The sequence below is a fragment of the Nycticebus coucang genome, chromosome 16 (assembly GCF_027406575.1).
Source record: "Nycticebus coucang isolate mNycCou1 chromosome 16, mNycCou1.pri, whole genome shotgun sequence".
NCBI lineage: Eukaryota > Metazoa > Chordata > Mammalia > Primates > Lorisidae > Nycticebus > Nycticebus coucang.
In genome coordinates this window covers 15,093,308-15,118,522 of record NC_069795.1, presented here as the reverse complement: position 1 = coordinate 15,118,522, position 25,215 = coordinate 15,093,308, and the positions used below count along the sequence as shown (strand labels likewise).

At 35.7% G+C, this 25,215-nt stretch overlaps 1 pseudogene; it reads left to right on the top strand.

Annotated features, from left to right (window-relative positions):
- Positions 1-3,641: 3,641 nt before the first annotated feature.
- Positions 3,642-25,215, top strand: LOC128567380 (myosin regulatory light chain RLC-A-like; annotated as a pseudogene).

Genomic DNA, 25,215 nt, shown 5'->3' with positions numbered 1-25,215 from the left:
TGTTTGCAGGAAACACACCCAGCCTAAGGACAAAGTAAAACTCAGGGTTAAGGGATGCAAGACAACTTTTCAGGCAAATAGAAATCAGAAGAAAAGAAGGGTTGCAATCTTATTTTCAGATACAACTGATTTAATGAAACTTAAGTCAAAAAAGACAAAGATGGACAAGTCATATTGGTCAAGGGAACAACACAATAAGAAGACATGTCAATTTTAAATATTTATGCACCCAATTTAAATGGTCCCAGATTCTTGAAATAGCTTTAATTAGTCTGAGTAATATGATATTCCATAACACCATAGTATCAGGGGACTTTTAACACTCCTCTTACAAAGCCAGACAGATCCTCTAAGCAGAAACAAAACAAAGTTACAAGGGACTTAAATGTGCCCCTAGAACAACTGTGCTTGAGAGACATATATAGAACATTCCATCCCAAAGCTAAAGAGTATACATTCTTCTCACTGGCCCATGAAACATTCTCCAAGATATATCATATACTAGGACACAAATCAAACCTCAACAGAATCAAAAGAATTAAAATTTTACCTTGTATCTTCTCAGACCACAAGGCAATAAAGGTGTACTTCAACTCCAACAAAAACTGTAATCCCTACACAAAGGCATGAAAATTAAACAACCTTATGCTGAATGCAAGTGGATTTTTAAAGAAAAAGAAGAGGCAGTTTCTAAGTTGTTTACCAAGAATTTACATTCAAATAGCATGAGCTATTGATTGGCTATGCACTAGTTCTTTGTATTATAAATTCCAGGAACAGGAAAATAATAATGGGTGAGTGAGGCAGCTAGTTCAGAACAGAATGTGTTTACACAACTTTCCAGAGCATTTTTTGCAAGGGTGGAAGGGTTGGGGTGAAGACAGGGCAAATGTGACTGAAGTCCCATATACACATCTCTCTGGGCCTGATAAATTATACATATGTCAACTAACCCTGACTACCTGACCTGCTGGCATTTTGTCTTAAGTATCTCTCTCAGATCAGGAACTTTCTGATGTTGCAATGTTCTCTGAGGCTCCCAATGAGTCCAAATGTTTATACTTTTTTTATCTAATATTATAAGAATCTGAAGCCATAGGCTTAAAAACAGGAAAAAAAAAAAAAAAGAATGAAGTTAAGATTTTCAGAAGCCAACTGGATATAGCAGATGTCAAAAGGAGATTTCTCTCATTTCCCTCTGCTGAACTACCAGGAGCTGAGGGCAATAACAACTTTGGAGAAATGCCTCAATTATTTCATGGACCCAAAGACTCAACTTTAGAAAAAAACTTTTGTTGTCTTTAATGCATACACACCTAAGAGCACATTTGAATTACAAGGCACCTAAGATGTTTCTAGAAAAGAAAAAGAAAAACTGAGCAGAGAGAAAACAGAATTAAATACCCACAGGATTTTAGAGCAATGTAAATTAAATACAAAATTATCCTGAAACTTCTAAGGCAATGTTTTCAATCTGGGTAATTGTGTGAGAGCACACAGATTTTTCTGAAACTGTGGTATGGAAAACAAAGATCTCCGTCAATGGTGGGCCTCTTGATGGAACTGACCTAGATGAATTAGTCACAATGTGTTCTGAAAAGACTTTGGTAAATACAAGTAATACTTCTGCCATCATCAATGATAAACAGTGACCAGAGAAAGCCTCTTTGTTTTTATATGAATGATGGTGACAATGACTAACATTTGTTTTAAAGCAAAGCATGTTTTTAATTTTTAAAAAAAGCTTTCTGGGACCAAATAATAAAGCAGTCACATGACTACACAAATAAGGTTTTCAGACCATGTGACTCACCCCATGACTTTGGATAGTTACTTTTTGTTCTGTGCCATGATCCTGTCTCTGCCATGAATGGAACTAAATTATGAAGTCCCTGTTGTATGCCTGCTACTTTCGAAATACTTTTGTTCAAGTAGTTATCACATCCATATCAAGATCAAAAGAGTATAATCATCATCAAAGGCGTGAGAAAAATTAGCTAAGGTTAAGTAGGCTGCCCAAGTTAACACAATTTGAAAGAGGTTATTTATTTATTTTTTGTTTGTTTTTATTTTTTTATTTTATTTATTTATTTATTTTTATTTTTTTATTGTTAAATCATAACTGTGTACATTAGTGCAATCGCCTGTACCCATGAGGTCTATTGACTCTTAACTGAGAGAATAATCTTTTTTTTAGTGTCTTCAACTGAAAGGAACTTCAAATTTATGGGACTTAAAATATGTTTCAGACAAATCTTTGTTTGAAAGTCACACAGCTTCACTTTACAGTCACACAGCTTCACTTTGTTTAATCAAAACTGCAGATAACAGTTGTACTTATCATACAATTTTGTACAATAGCCAGTATATGGGTGCTTAATAAATATGTTTGGTTATGGAAGTTTATGATAAGAAAGCATGCATATTTTTCTATAGATTGTAGGAGTTCAATTATGTTCATATGCAAATATTTAGCAGCCACCAGTTGGGGCTTAAGTATTCTCTCAAGTGAGGAGATGTTGCTATGAAGGAATTATGATAGATGATTATACGTTCTTTGAGAACACTAATTTTGTTTCTTTAATTTCTGTGCTCTCAGTTAAGCTCAATTTATCAAACCTCCCTAAACTATGAAGATAAATACTGAAACTAATTGCCTTAATAATAACTAGTTAATTTTAAAGTTCTTGAGGCTACCTGCATATCTCCATGTCTTTAATATATACAAAATTTATGCCAAGGAGGAAAATTTTATTATCATATTGTATCTAATATAATAATAAATAAGATATAGGTAGACAGGTGATAACTTAGTTTTGAAAGAACATTTTTCAAGATCACGTACTTAACATGTGTTCAGAAATCAGCTTCAAAAAATTATAATGATGGTTAAATCTCTTCCAATCTGCTGTATCTTCCACTTTTCCTGTAATTAAGTAGTGATGCTTGCCCTGCTTAATTATTATAAAACTTTTTCTGAATGAAAGGCACTTAATTTTAAGCCACATTAAGAATTATTCTTCATATTAGGCTTTATTATATTTTATATAATTTCAAGCATTAAATTAAAATATATTTTATTACTTACCCTGGTTTTATGCTCAGAATAGTAATTCATTTATCAAAGCTTAACTTAGAAAGATGACTTTAGAGGAAGGTAATCTAAAGAAAAATTTAGAACGGAAGGTTGTCAGAAAAATGAATATATGTATTTGATTTAACTAAATTAGAATCATCGAATTTTTATAGAAATAATGCAATGGGAAACCCCCTCAACTTTGAAATGCCTACTACGTAGGCTACTTAGTAGCCTACTAAGAGTTGATTCATTTGTTTACTCTCTTAACTTCTACTTGCAGACAAGACAGATTGATAGCATCATTTAGGTGATTCCAGATGAGTGAGGCCCATTACAAAAAAAAAGTCAATAACTGGCCTATATCCTCAAATGTATAGATTTTCACACATCCTTCAGAACATATACTGCCCTTGAAAATCTGAAGAAAGACATATGCTGTTTTGTGCAAATTATTTAGAACTGAAACCAGTTGCCCTCAGGGAAGAAGGGTGGTGAAAATAGAAATGAGGGTGTCACTGAGGGGCTCAGATTCTGGTGGCTGTGCAGGGACTTAACCACTACCATGTCTGGTAAAAGGGCAAAGACCAAGAACACCAAGAAGTGCCCTCAGTGTGCAGCATCCAGTGTATTTGTCATGTTTGACCAGTTACAGATTCAGGAGTTCGAGAAGGCCTTCAACATAATTGATCAAAACAGAGATGGTTTCATTGATGGGAAAGATCTGCACGATGTGCTTGCTTCGCTGGGAAGAAATCCAACTGATGATTATCTGGATGTCAGTGATGACTGAGGCTCCAGGACTCATTACTTTCACCATGTTTGGTGAAAAGGTAAAAGGTAAAAGATCCAGAAGATGTCATCAGAAATGCTTTGGCTTGCATTGATGAAGAAGCAATTGCCATTATTCAGAAAGATTACCTGAGAGGGCTGTTGCAGATGAGGGAGTGGATGAGCTGTACAGAGAAGTACTTATTGACAAAAAGGGGGATTTCAATTACATTGAGTTCACACACATCCTTAGACAAGGAGCAAAAGACAAAGATACTGAAAAGAACTTCAAATTCCAGCCAAATGTTCTTGTTGCTACTTTGGATATTTCTGAGATTTTCGTATCACATGCCCTTAGCTTTACAGCTTCTGCTTTTCCTATTGTATTTATTCTGAGCCATTTTGGGGAAATGTATCTTTATAATCAGACTGGAAATGGGACTTTTTTTTTATTATTTTCAGAGTAGAAAATATGGTAATTTAACTTACTAGTCCCACCCAAATAATTGCAGTCTATAGAGTCAATGTATTTTTCCTGAGAAAATTTTTCTGAAAATACATTTTTCTGAACCATAATTAAACTCTACTACTTGCTTAAAAACTAAAACAAGTAGACTACAATAATCACTTAATGACTATTTTCATTTTGCTAAAGCTCTCACCAACAAGTAATCCATTGTTTCCAATAAAACTAGTATGAAGTTTTACTATTTTTTGACTTCTTAGATAAAATGAAAGATAATACGTAAGTAAATATTGAAATTATGCCATGGTTATGTCCTATTTGGAAATTTGCTGTTCTCTGGCTTATTGAAAAATACTGCAGATCTTCTGGTAACCTCAACTATTTGTAAATAATACTTAGATTTGGAATGGAAAATATGTTTCAGCCATGGTGCCCCTTCCCTATTTACAACTATGCAATTTATTGCTCATTGATTTTTGTTTTCTGACCCTACATTTGTCTTTAGAATGTTTTTCAGAGCAATTCCCTAGGGTGCAGTTGCTTTATGCTTCACAATCTATTTACTATCAAAATTGGAAAAGCCAAGCTAGCTAAGACCTGTAGTTAAATATCCCTACCACAGAATAGGTAGAGCAGGTGCCCTATAAACATACACCTTGCTGGGAAATGTATATAGGCTGTAAAGTAGGAGAGCAGATGGAGATTAAGTGGAGAATTTATTGAGTTATGTACCACAGTTCCAGCATTTAGCCCCGAAAAGAAGATTGAGTCATATTTAATGAAGAAATCAACTAGTTTTCAAATCTAAATGCTGCCCTCCAGATCCTAAATATCCCTATGCCCTAAATCATTGATTGGTATAAGAATTTTCATGTCATAACTGTTGGTGTTTATTCAATTCCCACCATGTAGCAAGTACTATGTTACAAGTCACCACCACACACTCTAGAGTTGCAATAACACCTCAAGATCACATATCTGTTATACCCCTTTTATAGATAAAAAAACATAGTTGACATTTTATTCCCTTTTTTACCATGCCAATAATTTTGCATTGGTGAATTATCAAAAAATTTAAAAGGAAAATAGATATCAGTTACAACAAGTTATTGGAATGCTTACTATTTTTAATCTATGTCTAGTTTGAGCCATTCCGTCATATGTTCATTATAAAAAATATTGAGATCAATGGAAAATTATAACTCTTATCTCCTAGGCCAAAAGGAACCATCTGATCATAGGTCCTTACGTCCTCAATTGTGGGGCAGGCACTGACCCATCAGAACAAAACTGATCTTTTTAAGGAAGAGAGTATTCACAAAGTTAAGTCACCTGATCTTGCTTAATTTGCCATATTTAAGCATATTAACACTAAATAAATAAGAAAGTAACAGAATCAACCATTTTTAATGAATAGTTGCTACAAACTAAGCTAAGTCATGTTTCTATCAGTTTGTTTCCAGAGCCTATTACGTTAAATTACATCTTTAAAATGATAAATTACACTTTGAAGTTGTGTAAATAATGGAGCAGAGAAGAGCAGATGAATTGTAAAAACAATTCTAATCTATAATCTCTGACTATTTTTCTTAGTTTCCCATATTATTACCCACTTAAAAAATCTTTAAGTTTTTCCTATAGCCAAAACTTTCCACATTGAAGGAGCCAGAACTCTAGTTACATATGGTCATGAGCAGTAACACTTCGTTTTGCTAGTTATCTGCAGTGAAATCCCCTATAGGAGTCTATATTTTTTCCTATTTTTAAGCCAAGTACTTAATTATGTCCTTGTAATTATTTATCCTTGCCAATTCACATCAAAAATGACATAGCTACAAGGGTTTTTTCCTGATATTAGAACTTGGTTAAAAAGAGTCCATTCATGAACTACTGATCCTGCAGAGTGGCCTGTCATGTCCTGACACATAATTAATGTCAAACAAATTTTTTCTGACCTAGAATGTGACTTTGGTGCATTGAATCCATCCACTTTGCTCATGAAAACAGAGTAACAATTACAGTCATTAAAACATGATTCAGCCTTTAGGCCCTCTGGACGGGTGTGTTATTTCTAAGTACATTCACCTGGCAGGTAAGTGGCCAAGGTTAATAATTGTGTAATGTGTAAAGAGCACAGATCTACAAAATTAGCGCAGTCTGAGCTTTTGCATTGAATATTTCCACACTTAATCGGGCACCTGTGAGGCACTAGGCTCTGGATTGAGTGCTGATGGTACATGGTAACCTAAGGGCAACACTCAAGCAGCCACTTAGTGACTTGAGTGAGATTGTTCTGTTTCATTCACTTTCTTAGGGTACTTATATTACTATGTATACAGGGATGCCCTGGTTTAGACCAGACCCCAGTGTTTACGGACATGTCAATTGTCAGCAGTGGAAAAATTGCCTTTTAAATTTACTGGGACAAAAATTGTGTCTTAAATATTTAAAGTGTTTTCCTGGAAGTAGAGACTTGAATTTACCTTTGAGAGTAGACTATTGCTTTGCTTGGAGAGATTGGGGTAGGGTGGATGTTCACTAAAGCTTTAATGGTGATTTAGCCAAGCTAAAAGTAAAGACCATTGGTCTTTTTGCCTCTTTGCCTACTTGCTCTGGCAATAGAGGCCCATTTGCTGTCCATGGAAAATGTATTTTGGTCTGTGAGCCTATATCTTGCTCTTCCTCAGTAAACTTTGTTTCACGCTTGCCTTAAAAAGAAAAGTAAAGACTGCTGTGAAATTAAGATTCCACAGGAGTGAAATTGGTTCTAAAAATAATATACAAGATTACCTTTTAGTAATGGATGTTCCAACACTGTATTTCCTCTTGGGAAAGCTGCTTTTCTCATATATGTTTTTCTGAGAGGAGTTGAGGCCTCTTTTTTTATATAGAAAAGGCACACTCAAGGTCAGTCCATGGTGGGAAAGAACTACTGTTGCCAGAGGGGTATAGGTTGGAGCCTAAAGAGAGAGGGGCTGACAGGAGGTTTCTTTACAGTAGGGCCTACAAACTCTGAGAAATGCTATGTTGTTTGTTGTTTTTACTGTTTTGCAATTCCTGCTAATGTTTCAACACACACACACACACACACACATTTTGACATTCTTTTCTTAGTTGTTTAGAGGTGGTACTGCCCGTGTCTGTGCTGACTCTGTGTGTGCGTAGTACTTGCTTTGGTCTGAAGGAAGTTGACCCAAGATTATGGAACTTTCCTTAATAAAAGCTGAATTCTTTATCTAGAAGCTGGACAAGAAGAAGCAGTGGAATTTGATACAAACTGGAATTTCTAGAATCTAGTGATCTAGTGGGACCCTAAGACCATTGACATTTAGATTGAAAAAAGATGTCTGATTCATCAAAGCTTAGTGAAGACTTATAAATGTAGAAACTAATGTTTAGAGGCAAGACAGTAGCTAATAAATGACAAGTAATATTTTTACTCAAATCTTATTAATTTTGATTTAGATAGTGATGGGACTAGCTTGCAGTTGAATAATCCTCTGACCAAGAGCAATTTAATCATATGGATTAAGAAAAAAAAAAATCTGTTTGAAGGCATCTGAGCTAGGACTTGAGCTAGGACAGCTAGCTAGGACTTGAGCTAGGACTTGAGCTAGGACAGTCCTAAGACAGCTAGGACTTGAGTGGCCAATGTCCTGCACAGAAGAGGCACTCAATAGAGTGCACTTAATATTCTATGTCATTTTCTTCTGAAAATTTTGACAATGCATCAGAGGGGTGAACACAAAGAATGAGAAGTTGAGACACAGCTTATGATAAATGACAAAATTACTGAATAGAGATTTTGGCAATCTTTGAGATTGTCAATTCCAATGATATTCAGTGCTATTGAAGTGGCCAATAATTGAGAACCCAAAATCCTGGAAAGGAAATGAGCAAAGGGAAGTGAGTTTAACTGTTAAACTACTTTCCCCTCAAGGCATTCATCCATTCAGAAGTAGTCAAGCCAAGACATGGAGAAGCTTGGTTTAAAAGCTTCTCCTAAGAGGCTGCAAAACTCTCCAGAACAGTTGACAGTTCTCAGCGCTGGATAAAAATTGGATTTCAGTGTGAAGGGTCTCTGGTTAACATGCTAAGTTTTCAGTTGCTATCACTGCAAAACTCAGTCTAAAAACCAAAATAAAACATAAATGTATCAGATCTTATAAAAACTGTAAAACCCACACATAAAGTAGTTCTAGTACTTAAGGTATTAAATAAAATACTGCTTATCTGCCTGCCTAGCAAAAATGAAGGACAATCGCTTAGAGAAAATAACATCAATAAAAAGCTTCTACATATACCACAATTTATTAATCTATTCGTGGATCTATGGGCACCTGGGCTGGAGACTTTACCTCTTTCATGTTTACATGGATGGAGCTGGAACATATTCTTCTTAGTAAAGTATCTCAAGAATGGAAGAGAAAATACCCAAAGTACTCAGCCCTACTATGAGACTAATTTAGGGTTTTCACATGAAAGCTATAACCCAGTTACAACCTAAGAATAGGGGGAAGGGGGAAAGGGAGGGGAGGGAGGGGGGAGGTGGGTAGAGGGAAGGGGATTGGAGGGATTACACCAGCTGTGCATCTTACAAGGGTATATGTGAAACTTGGTAAACGGTCTGTGAAGCTAGTGAATGATGCCCCATGATTATATCAATGTACACAGCTATGATTTAATAAAAAAAAAAGCTTCTACAAATTTAGTGTGGACTCAATCACAAATACCAGTGAACCAAGAAATGTGACAAAGAGGAAAATAAAATAATGGAAACACATCAACAGGTAGTCCGTATAACAACATAAAAACCAGGCATTATCATTGTAAAATGTCATTTTCTCATGTGAATTTAGGAGATTATCTCACATAAATTTATATGTAAACTTTTAAAGACAAATGTTAGCAAAATAAATCTTTTGATATTCAAAAAGAATAATATATCACAAACAAATTGGATTTATTCTGGAAGTACAAATTTTGTTTAACTTTCTCTCTATGAAGAAAGAAAGGAAGTAGCTTAGAACATCCTCAAAAGGTACAGTAAAAACATTTTTCAAAAAATCAACCTTTATTTATAAAAAGAAATAAAAAGTGAACAAAAATAATAGAAAATTAAAAATAAACGGGAATTTCCTTATTTTGGTAAAGTATATCTTTAAAAAAATCTGTAACAAACCTTTTCCTCAATGGTATTATATAGAAATATTTCACCTTGCATTTTGAGAATGGGTCAAGGAGGCTAAAGTCAGTTCTGGCATTTAATTTTGCAGTGGCGATCTCATTTAGTGTAACAATTCAAGGAGAAAAATCCGAAAAAGCTTATAAAGACTGATCATAAATAAATAACATGATTATTATTCAAAATGGTCTAATTATATATGAAGATAATCCAAAAGATCACCCAGGTAAATTATTAGGATTAACAAATGAACTCAATAAAGTTACTCAATAGAAAGAACACAACATCAGTGTACTTTACACCAGAAATAAAGTTTAAAAATGAAAACAATTCACAATTGTATATTTGTGAAATATTTAACTTGTGTTGATTGGAAGATGCAATTTTGTTAAAATGCTAATTCTTTCCGATTGACCTATAGATTCAGTACCATCTCAATCAAAATCTCATCAACATTATTTTTAGAACTTGCCAAGCTGATTTTAAAATTTTTATGCAACTACAAAGGCCAGGAATAGCAAAGACAAGGTGAAGAAAAATCAAGCCAGAAAAATTTAGAAAATAGGATATTAACACTTTTTTTTATAGAGCTAATATAGGTATTAGTGCAATTGTAGATCAATTGACCATTGGGAAAAAATGAGTCCAGAAGGAGACTCATATGTATGAACATTTGATTTATGACAATGTTTTACTGCAGAATAGTGGGAAAAGAATGGTTTTTTAGTAAATGATGTTGGTACACTTGGATATACACAGGAAAAATTGGAACTTGTCTCTCTAAATTACATCATGTATAAAAATAACTTCAGGTCTTTTAAATTAAGTGCAAAAACACTAAAACTTCTAGAATCAAAGAGATGAAAACATTCATGATTTTAAAGGTAAGTAGTAATTTTTAAAATCTTAATAAGCACTAATAAAAAGAAAATGAAAAATGGACCATATTATGAAGAAGAATAAAAAATTATTAAATTAGTAGAAAGAAAACCTCAGGCTACAAAAGATATTCACCATATATACAAATAGCATATATATGATACAGTAAAAAAAAAAAGCATATATATGATACAGTAAAAAAAAAAAAAAATCCCACCATAAAAAAATCAGCAGGAACTCTATACCTCACAAAAAAGAGTATTCAAAATAGCCACTGAACAAATGGAAAAGGCACCAGACCTCATTAGTGGTCACAGAAATGTAAAGTAGAATCAAGACATAAAATAGATCAAGAGGACTAAAATTAAAGAGACAAAAGCAAGTTTTTCTGAGTTTGTAACGTGGATGATGGGATCTTTCATGTACTGCTGGGGGTGTAGAAATTGACCACACTCTGCAAAAGTAGACAGCAGTGTCTATTAGAGCTGAAATGTTAGTTAGCAGGCCCAATACCTCAGAAATTGTACTCCTAAGTGTATACTCAACAGAAATGTGAACATACATGTACCTAAACTTAGAGATATATAACAGTGTTCATAATAGCACTGTTTTCCATAGTCAAGAAAATTAAAACAATCTAAACGCTTACGATACTGGAATACATAAATGAAATCACTATATGAGTGCATACAGGGCTGTGCACAGCATAATTCAGCAATGACAATGATCGAACTACATACATGAATTTTATTAGCACATTTTAAGCAAAAAAAAAATATCTGAGCAGTAATAATGATATATTCCATATAAAGCTCAAAAAAAGGCAAAACTAATTGATAGTAAAAGGCATGGCAGTGGTTGCTTTGGAAAACAGACGTTGGTAGTGATGGGTGTTTCTGGGAGAATGACAATGTCCTGCTGCTAAGTGTTGGTTACACAAGTGGGTTTACTTTTTGATGAGTCATCAATTTGCAATGTTAAGATTTTTCACTTTTATTATCTAATATTCACATAAATAAATTTACTGAAACTAATTAAAAACACAACATGACGAGTGCTATCACCACTTCCACCAAGAGGGCAGTCCATACATTCACTTCCAATGAAAACCTGCCCAAGGCAGACTATATATAAGATTAACTCTACATGCAGGTGTCTGGGAGGCACCGGGATAATGCCTTCGATGGGACTACAGAGATAAATAGATACATAGAATGTCCTGAGCACAAAGAAAGGACTTTGTACACTGAAGAAATAGCATGAGCTGAGAAACTTTTTAAAACTAAAAATTCTGGGAATGTAGTACCTTCCTGTAATTACTGAAATAATTGCTAAAGTTCTGCCACTTAAAGCCCTTTCCTCCATATTATTAATCTATAGAACCGAAACGCAGTGAAAGATAATTTTCTCTGTATCCATTGCCTCCTTCCTGCTGATTCCCTACCAGGCATGTGGCTCCTCATTATCTCCAGAAGGAGGCCTCAGGAAAGGAAGGGCGGAAAGTCAAATTAATTAATTAAGCAGCCCTGGCCAAAGGTTTGGTAGTGGGAGGAGGTTGAAACTAATGACCAAAATGAGTCTCTTAGATTTAATGAAAATCTTAGTTTTGCTTCCCTAGGACTATGTGTAGAAATTAGAATTACATTTTCTTTTAAAATTACAATTTTCTTTTAAAATTATGTAACATATACCAGTTTTAAAAAATAACAAGCAATATATTTATTTGTCAAACTTATTCCTTGGATCATTCAAATTTAATCAGTGACATCTAGAATGGAGAACATTTCATTAGATCAGAATATAGTTCAAGACTTCCCATGAAAGATATTTACTTTCAACAGCATTTAAAAGCAAACCCATTGACAAACGACTTACTGAGGATTGAGAAGCTTTATTTTAGTAAGTCTTCAGTAAACAACCTATGATTAAGATCATACATTACCCATATCAACCGTGTCCGCTTACTCATCATCAGTGATTACACTTTTCACTGACCACTGGGTCCCTGGCATTTCGGAACCTACATATGCATCAGAAAAAAAAAGGGTAAAACATAACAAATGGGGAAAATTCACAGTAGCCATTCACATGGAAGGGAAAACAGGAGGATACGAGGGCTTATATTGAGCTAAGAGAACATAGCATAGCATTTTAATTAAAGTCATTGTCCCTTTCTGAAATTTTAGAAGATCCATAAAAAGCCTGTGGACAAAGAAGCATATTTTTTTTTACACACGTGCAGAGCATATCCAAAAATAGGATCTATGTGGATCTATCATGAAGCCAGCTGTCATAATACTAGGATGTTCCTGTGTCAGGTTGATACAGACTATGTCCTTCAAAGTCTGAGAAAATAGTGACTTAGACTTGAATCTAAAATTTCACTCTATCTCTGAACCTAGAAAGTTACTGTTTTGCTTCAGTACTGACCATCAAGTTTTTGACTGACCTGTATAGCTGTTTAAGGGATGACTCTGAAAAATGTGGGTAATGAGATGTCTAATTACTTTTTTCAAAATGAATTTCCACATACGAAATACGTGGTTAATGAGCACTACCATAATCTTGCCACAATCTCCAGGTATGAAATTATCTGATCAATAGGAATAATAATTATGTAGATTTTGTATCTTACTTAAAAGAATAGAGTGGAGCCAGAGACACGAGTTATCTCTCATGTATCTCTTCCATAAGTTGCACCAGGGACCCTGTGCTTTTAAGATAGTTCTATCACACAGAATCACAAAGAGGAAGGATGTTAATAACAGCCTGCTCTTTGGCAATCATTCTTACTGAATTCACCAAGGCTTACTTTAAGGAATATTGAAGAACTGGCTTCTGTGATGTAGAGGGCTGGCAAGTCTAAAATACGCAGAACTGGTTGGCATAATGGAGACCAGGGGAATAGGCGATGTTGCAGCTGTAATCTAAAAGCATTCTAGAGGAAGAATTTCCTCTTCTTTGAGGGACCTCAGTCTTTTTTCTCTTAAGGCCTTCCAGTGATTGAATGTGGCCTAGAAACACGATGGGGGTAATCAGCTTTACTTAAAGTCTACTGCTTTGAATGTTATGTTAATCTCATGTAAAAAAAAAACATTGTTACAGAGATACTTAGACTAATGTTTGACCAAACAACTGTGTACCATGGTCTAGAAAAGTTCACATGGAAAGTTAACCATTGCGTTAGGATTCGTCCTTTCCAATAAAAATAATGTGATTTAGTCCGCTTGTTACTATCTAATATGGATTACTGGGTTGGGAATATTTTTTCACCCATGTCGTAGAGACTGTGGACTTGCTGGATGTCCATTTTGTACTACTCATTCTTGATACTTGCTTTGGTCCTTGGTAGATTAGATTGCAAGCAAAGAACTAGACGTGGGTCTGCTAGATGCCTGTGAACCGTGGTAGAAGTGCAGAGAGAATTGCTGGGACTTCTTTACCTAATGGGCTGAGAGTAAGCCAAGCACTTTGAATTTCAGCATTTCCTTTCAATCATGCGTCCAAAATGTGGGTGTCGATTTGCAATGCTGTCACCAATAAATGTGCACAGAATAGAAATTTGGGTTGCTATAGATTTCTTTCTAAATTCCTCATTTCTCTAGCAGGGATACAATGAAACACCAAATTGTTATAATTTTCATTTATGTAACTACTAGTGAGGCAAAATGTCCCCAAGTGATTCTTTTTCCCCCATGAGCAAATATTTATCCATATTATTTACCCACTCATCCGTTGAAATGTTACAGTACTCAAAGACAATAAGGACTTAACATTTAAATATCAGCTTTTTATTTCAGTTGTATTTTTATTTTAATCATAGAAGTATAATATTGCATATTTTAAAATCTATCAATTTTTTCTGTACTTTGTTTTTGGTTTCAAAGTATGCCCTTCCTTTACTCATCTAACTAATACCTGCTTTTATTATTGACTACAACTATAAATACAAACACAAATAAATTTTAAATAATCAAGTTTCAAGATCACCTACAGCATATTTTAGAAAATGGTATCCACTCTACGTATCTAACTCTTTCTATTCAGTTACCTCAAGCAATCCATTAAACACTCATTTTTTATTCCTGTACTTTTAAAGATTTATTTAATTGATTAAAAAAATAACATATATATGCATATACAATTATGTGCATACATATGTGTGTGCAATTATATATGTATTTATCTGTCAATGTGCATGTGTATATAGAGAAATATTTATATTTATTAACTATCAGGAAGACAACTTCTAATTGTCTAGCTAATACCAATTTGAAGGTGCATAAGGGAGTATGTCAATTGCAAAATTCCTATTTTGTTTAGGGAAACATATGCTTAGTTACAAGTAGTTATCGCCTCATAGTTCCCTGAAGTGGGAGTAGAGCTGTAACCAAATGTCAGCTAATTAAGTATAAATAGAAGTCAACTAAATATATATAGAAATCAATGAATAGGTCGCCTGAATAGTAATTTCGAAGCAGCCATATTTAATAGCTGACATCTTTCCCTAGTTGTTTATCCTTCTTCTTTGCCCTATGTAGAACACAGATCCAATACCTGGAAGCAGAGCAGCTATTTAGAGGAAATGAATAGAAAAGCCACACGTTGGGGTTGGCGGAACAGAAAACTGGAAGAACCTGAGGTTTTTTTTTTTTTTTCTTTTGAATTTATTTTTAGAGACAGAGTCTCGCTCTATTACCCATTGGACAACCATGATGAGTCATACCTCACCATAATCTCAAACCCCTGGGCTCAAGTGATCCTCCCACCTTAGCCTCTGAAGTAGTTAAGATGACAGCCATGCACCAACATATCCAGCTAATTTTCTTTTTTTTTTTTTTTTTTTTACTTTTTGGTAGAGATGGGGTCTGACTGTGCTGGCCAGGCTTGAATCAAACACTGGTCTCAAGTGTTCCTCCCATCTTGGCATCTTAAAATGCTGGGGGTCACCCCACCTGGACTGTACTTGGGTATTTACCGACATGTTTGGAGCAGTGGTAGGAGCCTTGACTTGCCATTACCTCTCCCAGACTTTGTATAAGAGAAAAGAGGCCCCTGTGTAGTTAAGGCAGGGTAGTCAGCTTTCTGTTTTCTGTAGCTAAATGCAGACCTAACAAATGCATTTACCTTTATCCAGGACTTGTAGGGCTTTTCTTTCTTTATAGCACCGAAAATGGAAAATTGGTCATGCTTCTTGTTTCTAAAATAATGACTAGTGATATAATGTGTATAAAGACACTTTAATTTTAAAGATAAAGGGGATTTAAATAAACCATGAAGAGTTAATTCCTGATATGGAAAACAAATTGATCTAAACTACAGCCTACAACTAGATTAAGCCATCCCCTTGACACAAAGAGTTCACATTCCAATGGATAAGAAAAGCGTGTATGAATAATGACAATACTATCTGACAAGGATAGCAAATATAATACTACTCAAAGTTCAACCTAAACTCTTCTAAAAATCTTGTTTTCTTTATTTCTTGTTTTAACACAGAGCACCATCATTTGCTCACCCAAGATTCAAATTCCAGAGTCTTCCTTCTCCTTCATACTCACAATCAACCCAATTTTTAAACTTCCCTTGAATGTGTACCAGGTCTCCCTTCACGTATAAGACAGTGTCTATTCAGCACCCTTGTAGAATGTACCAGATTCTTGACTGGTTTCCCTATCATTAGTCTTTTTTCTATTCTTTATTTTAATGCCTGCTACTAAAGCCATATTTCTGAAAGTTGTTTGACTATATCACTTCTCCACTTCAAAATCTTTTTAGATTCCCATCATCTACAAGATAAAACCTGATTCTTTAACATGACCGATGCATGCGGGGAATTCTTTAGAGAGACAGAACCAAAGAGACAGGTATAGATATAGACAACAAGAATTATTATGAGGGATCAGTTTACATTTTGATGAAAGCCGACAAGTCCAACAACCTGAAAGCTGGGAGGCCAATAAAACCAGTGGTGCAGTCCCAGCCCAAGGCCAAAGGCCTGAGAACCAGAGATCCAGAGGTGTGAGACCACGTCTGAGTCGGAAGGCAGAGAACAGGGAGCTCCGCTGTCTAAGGACAGATAAAGATGAATGTTCCAGCTCAGCGGACTTAGTAAATTTGACCTTCTGCTCTTGTGTTCTACTCAGGCTCTCAACAGATTGGGTGATACCCATTGACACTGTGAGGGCCACTTTCTTTACTCAGTCTGTGGATTTAAATGCTTAATATCTTTCAGAGACTCCCATACAGACACACCCAGAAATGCTTTAACATGTCTGTGGGAGTCCTTTAGGTCTGTCAAGTTGACACAAATTGACCATCCTAAAAGATAAAGCCTATCACACAACCTGGAAACCTACAGCCTAAGTGACAGATGGACAACCAGGAGTTCCCTGAGAGTGTTTACGCTCTTTCAAGCCCTGTCCTTATGCCACAGAAACTCTTCCATTTCCTTCTCCATCTGACTTGTACCTTCCCAACTCCTCCAGGGGAAGAGCCTTTGTGAAAACTCTTATTTTCTCTGACAAGGTCACTTGCCTTGCCTTTTTCTGGCTCCTTCCTTTTCTCTCTTGTCCCCCCTCTTCCCTGTCCCTTCTTCAGCCTCTTCGATTCTCTTTCTCTCTTTCCCATTTTCTGACTTCCTCCTTCTCTCTTTCTTTACTCTCTTTCCTCCCTCTTTCCCTCCCTCTCCCTCCTCCCCTCTTTCCTTTTCTTTCTCTCCCTCTACTCCCTAATCTTATTAAGCACACTTACTAACCATACTGTAATTATTTGTTATTATATTTGTACTTCCCAAACAGCTGTGAGTTCTTTGCAGCGGGAGACTTTGTGTTACCAGGGACCATTTTTTTTTTTTTTAACCGGAGGATAGCATCTACTTTCATAACACAAAGAAATAATTGCATATATTTAACATTGCTGTTCAAAACCTCTTAAATTCCTCAGAAAAAGTGTTATTATTAAGAGAGATAACTAATACATAAAATTGAGTTGCTATGTGATAAGCTTTCTGCTTGAAAAAAACATTTGATATGCATTTGTGTGTACCACTTGGACAGTTACATATTTATAAGTAAATATATATGTGATAATATGCATTAAATAGTAGAACTGTAGAAAATGTATAATTAGTTTTGTAAAGTTTTTATAACTTTTTTTGCTGAAGTCAGAGGGTTGGATTTGTGCAAACTAAATATGTATATTATGACTTAATTATATTTTTCATTGTCTCAGATTTCATTAAAATTTATTTAATTTTTAATTTTTATGAAGTATGTGTAGTGCATGAAATGAGGGTAAATTAATAAAGCTCTTTGGGCCTCACCCACTTTTCCTTAGTGGGCTTCTCTCTTTACTGGGTAAAAATCAACCCTACATCTCCATATTTTGAACATCCAAAACTTCCATCTTTTTTAATCTCCAGGCATTAGCAAAGGGACAGAAAGCATTCTCCTTTACAACCTTCAATTCTCTCACTCTAGCTTTGACCAAACAACAGATTTTCTCTACTCACTGTTCGCTAGTCCTGACTCTAGAAACAAAAACACTTGTTTATTTATGAGTTATTTTCAGGGCTGGCCACCCCACTCTTGGGAGGCTAGTAACTGCCCCCTGGTGGTAAAGTGTGTACACTTTTAGGAAAGCAAAGACTTGGCTACCCTTCCTGGGAGAGGTGAAAAATACCGTTCATTTCTTCCTGAAGAATTCATGCCCACAAAAACAAAGTCTAATGCAGTTTGCAGTAGGCCACCTAGAAGTTTAAACTCCCAGCTATGCTTTCTGTGTTCTGTTTTAACTTTAATTTCTAATTGAGGTATTCTAACTACCTGCTCACACAGCTCTTGGCTTAAGTTATGCAGCTGGGTCAGATTTAGTAGCAAATATGCTTGGGGTATGTTTGTCATCCTAAAGGCATGTCAAACAAGCTGGGTACACAATTCTAAGATCAAATCCTATCAAACCCCCAAATTCCAAAGAATATAGAATTAAAAAACATAGACAACAAGATAATTAGGTATCCCCATAATTCCCAAACCATGTTCTAATACTTTCAGGGGTTACCAAAGTGCCTCTCTAAATGGAATGGCAGGGAAGCAGGGCAGTGTGGAGAGGCGGTTCTCAACCTGGGTAACTTTGCCATCCCCCGGGGCATATTTGGCAATTCTCACATCTTTTGTGTGTATGTTTTGGGGTACTAGCACCATTGGATAGAGAACAGGGATGCTGCTACATGTCTTAGAGTACTCACATCTTTTGTGTGTATGTTTGGGGAAGTAGCACCACTGGTATCTAGTGTATAGAGAACAGGGAAGCTGCTACGCATCTTAGAGTACATGGGAAATTCCCCTGGCCCCAGCAAAGGATCCCAAGTATCAGTAGTGCTAAGGCTAAAAAGCCTAGGCTGAAGGTTGTGCAGTGAGTCAGACACTTCATATCCTAAATCTGCCTCTTAAGTTCTCTAAAGCCTAAGTGTCCTCTTATGTACAACAGAGTAATAAGACCAACAATAGGTTGGTGTAAGGGCTAAATGAACCATTCTATACAAAGCACTTATCACAGTGCTGAGGTACCTGTACTTCAGGATAAGTACCAACTCACTATATAAGGTATTATTGTCACTATTTTCATTAAAACTTTTCTGTTCAAGAGAAATAAAGAACTTTTCAGGTTAAAATGAAACAAAGATAATTCAGTAATACTAATAAAAATATGTCTTATACATAGAAGTCAAGGGGACTTGGCCCTCTGAACGTTCCCTTGACAAATCACTGGTAAGATGCAGATTGATGAGCAGGAGAACAGGCAGACAAGTCTGTGTAATGTGTGTACACGGGAGACTTCAGAGTGAAGTGTCAAAGCAACAGGGGAGATTGTCCATTTTTATGCTTAGTTTCAACCAAGTATGGACAGCCATGGAAATATGTTTGGTCAATGGGGTGTGATCTAAAGCTGAAAGATTGAGTGGGACACCCAGCAGGGCCTGTCTGTGTGGATTCTTCTTGGCCTCCCTGAATGACATTCCTCCCCTCTGGGCTCAAGGCAGGGCCCTCTCTGGAATGGGGGTCTTGTGATCTACCTACAGACAAGGCAAGTCAGATAATTTCTTATAACCACTGTTTACACAGAAAGGCAGAAGGAATGTTAGAGTAATATTTTTAGATTTTACAGCTGGTTTTGGGGAAAAGAGGTTGGGGTTTCTATGGCCTGCCTTGGGGAAGAGGGATTCTAGTTCAGTGACTATCCTGGGGGAAGAATGGGAGTGAGACACAGGAAGGCAGGAAAAGGTCAGAGAAAAAATGTTACCTTTGAGGATAGAAAATCAATTATAATTTCTCTCCTCTCTCTCCACCCTTCCCAAACCCCAGCCGAATGTAAAGGTCTACTTATGAGAACATCTTGTTGGATATAGCATTCTTTCAGTCTATTCATAGATTTTGGGAAATGTCTTCACATTTGAAAGGGGTTGCAGAAATATCTGACTCCTCATTAGTTTACAGTTTATGCTGGTGAAAGTCAAGGTTTTCAGAGAATTCGGCATTGGAATGAGTTTTGGAGATCAAAGGATTCTGCATGGAAATGAGCCTTAGAGATCAAAGATACATGAAGTGTCATGTAGCCCATTTGAGTTCTGAATTTAGAAATAAGGAAAGTACAGCGAAATAAATGCGATGATATAAACCATCCCAGTAGCGAGATGGTGGTAACTTTGTAAGTCTGTCTAAAATTTCCAATACTGGCTGCCTCAGTAGAGATGGGAGAGACATTAGTTATCAACCTAAAAACCAATAACAACAACAAAACCCAACTGTATTATAAATTGACTTAGTTAAGAAAGAAGTCTGAGATACTGACTCTGAACATAGAATTATTGAGACAGTATCATAAACACATACCATATGGGTTATTAATCTAAGTACCTACTGCCGAGTCCCTAGAAGAGAAAAATAGGGGAAAAGACAGAACATTCTTTAAGGTTATCTAAAAAGGAGAATGAATCCGAAGTATTCCTGAAAGGTTCACGTTTCAGAAATAAGTGATTCTCCATGCTTTGCAGAGAAGAATAAACTAGATGTGTATCAATCCGTTCAGATTGCTCTTAGAAAGCAAAGAGCAGGCCCAAATAACCCTTTTAATACCAGAAGATTTATGCGCAAAGTAATCCTCAACAGATACATGTTAAATGAACCAATGGACCAACAAAAAAATAGCTTTTTGCTTTTTTTTTTTAAGATCTAGTCTCTGTGATTGATATTTGATAGAGGATTAGAATTTAGAATTTTAGAGGCCTTAATATTACAGAAATTCAACTCTTCTCCGTACTATTTTTATGCCAACATGAAAATCATACTATTTCCTTACTACCACTGTGACCAGTTTGATGTCCTTCGAGAAAGGTGATATTAAAATATATTATCTCATCTATATGCATTCTATGATAGAGATACTCTTGTATGACAATGTGAATGTTCCTTTTTTGCATTATTATTATTGCTCAATATTTCATTGCAAAAAAAGCACCAAAAATATTTGTATCTTATAGAAATTTGAGTTTCTGCAAAACACTTAACCTCTCATGTTTAACAGCATTTGTGAATAAAATTGAACTGTCATCAAAAAAATAACATCTGTTGCCTTTTTCTCACTCACCTCACAAACTACTATAATATATAAAATGATATATATGCATGCAATAAATATTTGTTCCTAGAGAAAAAAAGACCGAAGAAACAAGGACAGGGAGAGAGACGAAAGTAAGGCTTTGATTTACCTCGATGAAGTTTTGTAAGGCAAATAGTGTTTTCCTTTGAGTTCTAGAAATACAGAAGAAAACAAATGAGCAAGTAAGCCGTGAGTAATTTCTAAAGTTTTCTAGTGTTCGGCTCCATCTGAGCATGATTTATCCCATACAAGTCTCTTCCTTGCCCCTCCCTACTTCTAATGCCTACCTAATTCTGCGTCTTCCAATTATTCCCTGTCAGTCATGCTGAAAACACAACTAGGAATAACCTATTTTTTATGGAATTATTTATTAAGGTTTAGGAAGATCATTCTACCCTCATAGCTTCTGTGTTCCACAGTGAAAAATTGAGAATCTGTAATGTCTTTAAAATGGACATAATTTAACAAGAAAAAGACTCATCAATCCCCTTCCCATAATTTTTCAGAAAAAAATAAAAAGAAACCCTTGAATAATTTGTTGTCAAAGTTTCTTATCAGTAAATCAACACACAGAACAAATAAATGGTTTTCTATAGTTGGAGTTCTCATTAGAAATAGGTAATGAAGGCCTTTTAAGTTGATGGTAAATGTGTTCCCAAATGATTTTTTTAAAAAACAAAACTAGGCTTTAGATATTCTTCCTTGAATTGCAAACACTGGCAGAGATGGTGAAACGTATTGTTAGAAGTTAATCAACGCCAGTGTTCTCATCAAGTATACAACAAGTGACAGTCTAAGATAGTCAGGACATAGGCAGCATTTTGACGTGTCAGATATTGAATAAGATAAGTCAACGTAGACATAATCCACTCGATAGTGAAATGTGTGGTATCTGCCTACTATGCCTGCCATCGGTACTTAGTGCAGACGGATGGAGGGAGAGAAGTTTAAATAGATGCAAGAATTAAATCTTGGATTGCGGATTTTCCCTTAGGAAAAAAATTGCAATCATGGCAGTTCTCCATGATTTAGCAGGGATTAACACAATTTACAGACTCTTTCAGTCTTTAATATTTTATAAGGGTGCTAGAATTCTTATCCATAATTTAAAAATTTGACAAGAATTTTTTTTTTTTTAAGACCACATCCCTGAGGCCCTCACAAAATATGACCTCTTTCCACAATCAACTGAGACTTGCAGCAGCAAGACTGTCCCTTGTTGGATTTTTATGCCTTACGTACCAACTTCTGTGAAGGTAGCAGGCTGGTGCTGTTAGATCTTTTTTGTCGTGGGGTAATGATCCTTTTCGGACATTTAGGAGTAAGAACAGTGGGAAAATAAATCAATGTTCCTGACCTTTCTCTTTCCCTATTTTTGGCACCAAAACTTCTGCTCTAAATTGTCATTTTTCTACACATTGACAGAATCATCTTATACCCAGGTATTTCTCAGTTTCTACATAATTTTTTCAGTGGCATCCCCAACCTTTTCTCTCCAGTTCTGTTCCTATGGTTGGCTTTGAGGGAGTTAGTATCACAAGTTCATTATTCATCTACTTATTCATCTTCCTACCTTACATTCCACTGCTAAGGGTAATTTAGCAGAAATTTTATCATTTGCCAAAAGAGCTTTGTTGAAAGAAAGTCCTTAAACATGTATTCTGTGTACACGTTCACATATTTATCAACAATAAAATCAATAATAATAATACAAGTTGAGTATCCCTTATTTGGCAGTCCAAAATCTGAATTTTTTTGTCAATGGATTACAATGCTCAAAAGAAATGCTCATTGGAACATTTTGGATTTTGGATTTTTGGATTAAAGATACTGAATTGGTATAATGCAAATAATTTGTAACAAAGAAAATGCAAAATCCAAAGCACAGTCCCTAGCATTTTGGATACAGGACACTCAACCTGTAATAAATGTAGTATTGGTAGTAGCTGGTATTTGCTAAGTGGCTACTTTAAGTCTGGCACATTTCTAAACTCTTTAAGATGTGTATTGACTCATTCAGCCCTTACAACCTCTTGAGGGAATTTTATTTGCAATCTCTATTTTATAGTTGAGGAAACTGACCATAAAGAGGCTATATCCTTGTAGGTCTATAACCCAAACTCTGGCATTGCAGCTGCAGAGACTTTGTGCTTTAACTCCAACTCTCCATTGCTCTTAGATATGGGAGACCTGACCTGAAAGGTCTGCATATTCTAAATTTTAGCAGTGGGATGTCAAATTACATTGAAAATAGTGCTCTATAAATTTAACTCCAGCAAAAGTCTAAGAAGAGTAGTACTTTCAGTCTTTTATTTTTCCCAATCTGATCAAGAAAAAAATCATCTCAAGTTTTAAAATTTGTATTCCTGGGGGCAAATCTTTAGTTATACAAACTCATGTAATTCTTAAGTGCATTGCTCTAAATTGATGACTGTTGGAGGTGAAAAATATAGAAATATACTGCAGTCTTTTATTTTATAATGGCAACCTTGAATCTCTTGAGAGTTTATATGACTCCCGTAAGTTTCTACACAGAGATACTTAACGAAGTTTGGGGAGAGTTCAGATATTCTTTCCCTCTCTCTCTTCTTTTTAATGCTATTTTTTCTAATCTGTAGTGTCTTCTATAAAATAAGATTTCAGGTTGATGTCTAGATAGCTGTGCCAACACACTGCACTGGACTCCCAGTGCTCATGCTAAAAGTCAAAGAAGACACTTACGAGGTAGGACCTGGGGTGACAGTACTGTTTTCCAACTTTGGTACCATGATCAAGAAGAATCAAAAATACTAAGCAGATGGAAAATTAAGGACAACCCTACACATTGAATCAGCCTATGTGTTTCTGGCTACCCACTAAATGTATTTATTTTAGCGTTTGTTTTTGTTATAGGCTCTCTGATCACAAAAGCAGTCATGGACTATCCAAAGCATCAGTGAGAAGTCTACTAGAACTGTGGGATCAGAATGGGTCTCAGAATTCACTCATTTAAGGCCCCTCACTCCTAGGACGGACAAGTGATTGAGGTCTAGAGATGTTGAATGACTTGCCTGAAGTAACACTGTTAGTATCAAAACTGATATTTGAATTCAAGTTTTCTAAACATATACATTTCCATAAAACTAAGAATGAACCTGTTCAGCTCATTCAACGAATGTCTATAGAGGGATTATTACTTGCCAAACAATTGAATATTTGATAATAAGACAGATATCATTACTATTTCCAAAGAATTTACGATAGTGGTTTAGAGGATGTGGACAATGACCTGCGCCTCAAGCCCCTGCTCTTAGTATTTCCTTCCATGTGGTAGCAGCTGCATTAAGGAAAGCTCCTGCCCTCCCTCTGCCCATTAGCCAGGTGGAGGGAGATGTTCTTGTCTGATCGGTGGTGTTGGTGAAGGAATTGAGGGTGCCTTTCTCAGAACTGCTGTCCTTCCTTCCTCACAGGTGGCTTCTGTTCTGTTCCGCTTCTTTCCTAAATGGGATTAGACCTTCCCAGTGGTCTACAGCTATTGCTATGTGAGTGTCTTAGTCTATCTGGGCTGCTATAACAAAAAATATCATACACTGGGATTATGACCAACAGAAATTTATTTCTCATAGCTCTGGAGTATGAGAAGTCCAAGATCAAGGCACTGGCAGCATTGGTGTCTGGTGAGGACCTGCTTTTTTTTTCTCCTCTTAACAATTTTTTTTAATTAAATTACAACTGTGTACATTAATGCATTTTTGGGATACAATGGGCTGATTTTATATACAATTTGGAATCACCTGCTTCTGGTTGAAGACTGCTAACTTCTCTCAGTCTTTTTGCCTAGTTGAAAAGATAAGGCTACTCTCTGACTTTTTTATAAGGGCGCTAATCCCACTCATGACAGTTCCTGTCTCACGACATAATCATCTCCAAAAGACTCCCCTGTGCAACTGCAATACCATCAACTTGGAGGATAGGATCTCACCATAGAAATTTTGAGGAAATAGAAATATTCAGGCTATAGCAATGGATCAATATTTAATTCTGGAATTAATACCAAGAACACTTCTTATCTTTAAATGGAAGCACCCATCCTTGTGGGTAGTAATCTTAGTAGGAAAAGCAGCAGTCTATTTTTATTTGCTGACTCTTTTGTCTTGTTTCTAGATTGCTTCAGAAATTGCTGAGATTAAGGCATCTTAG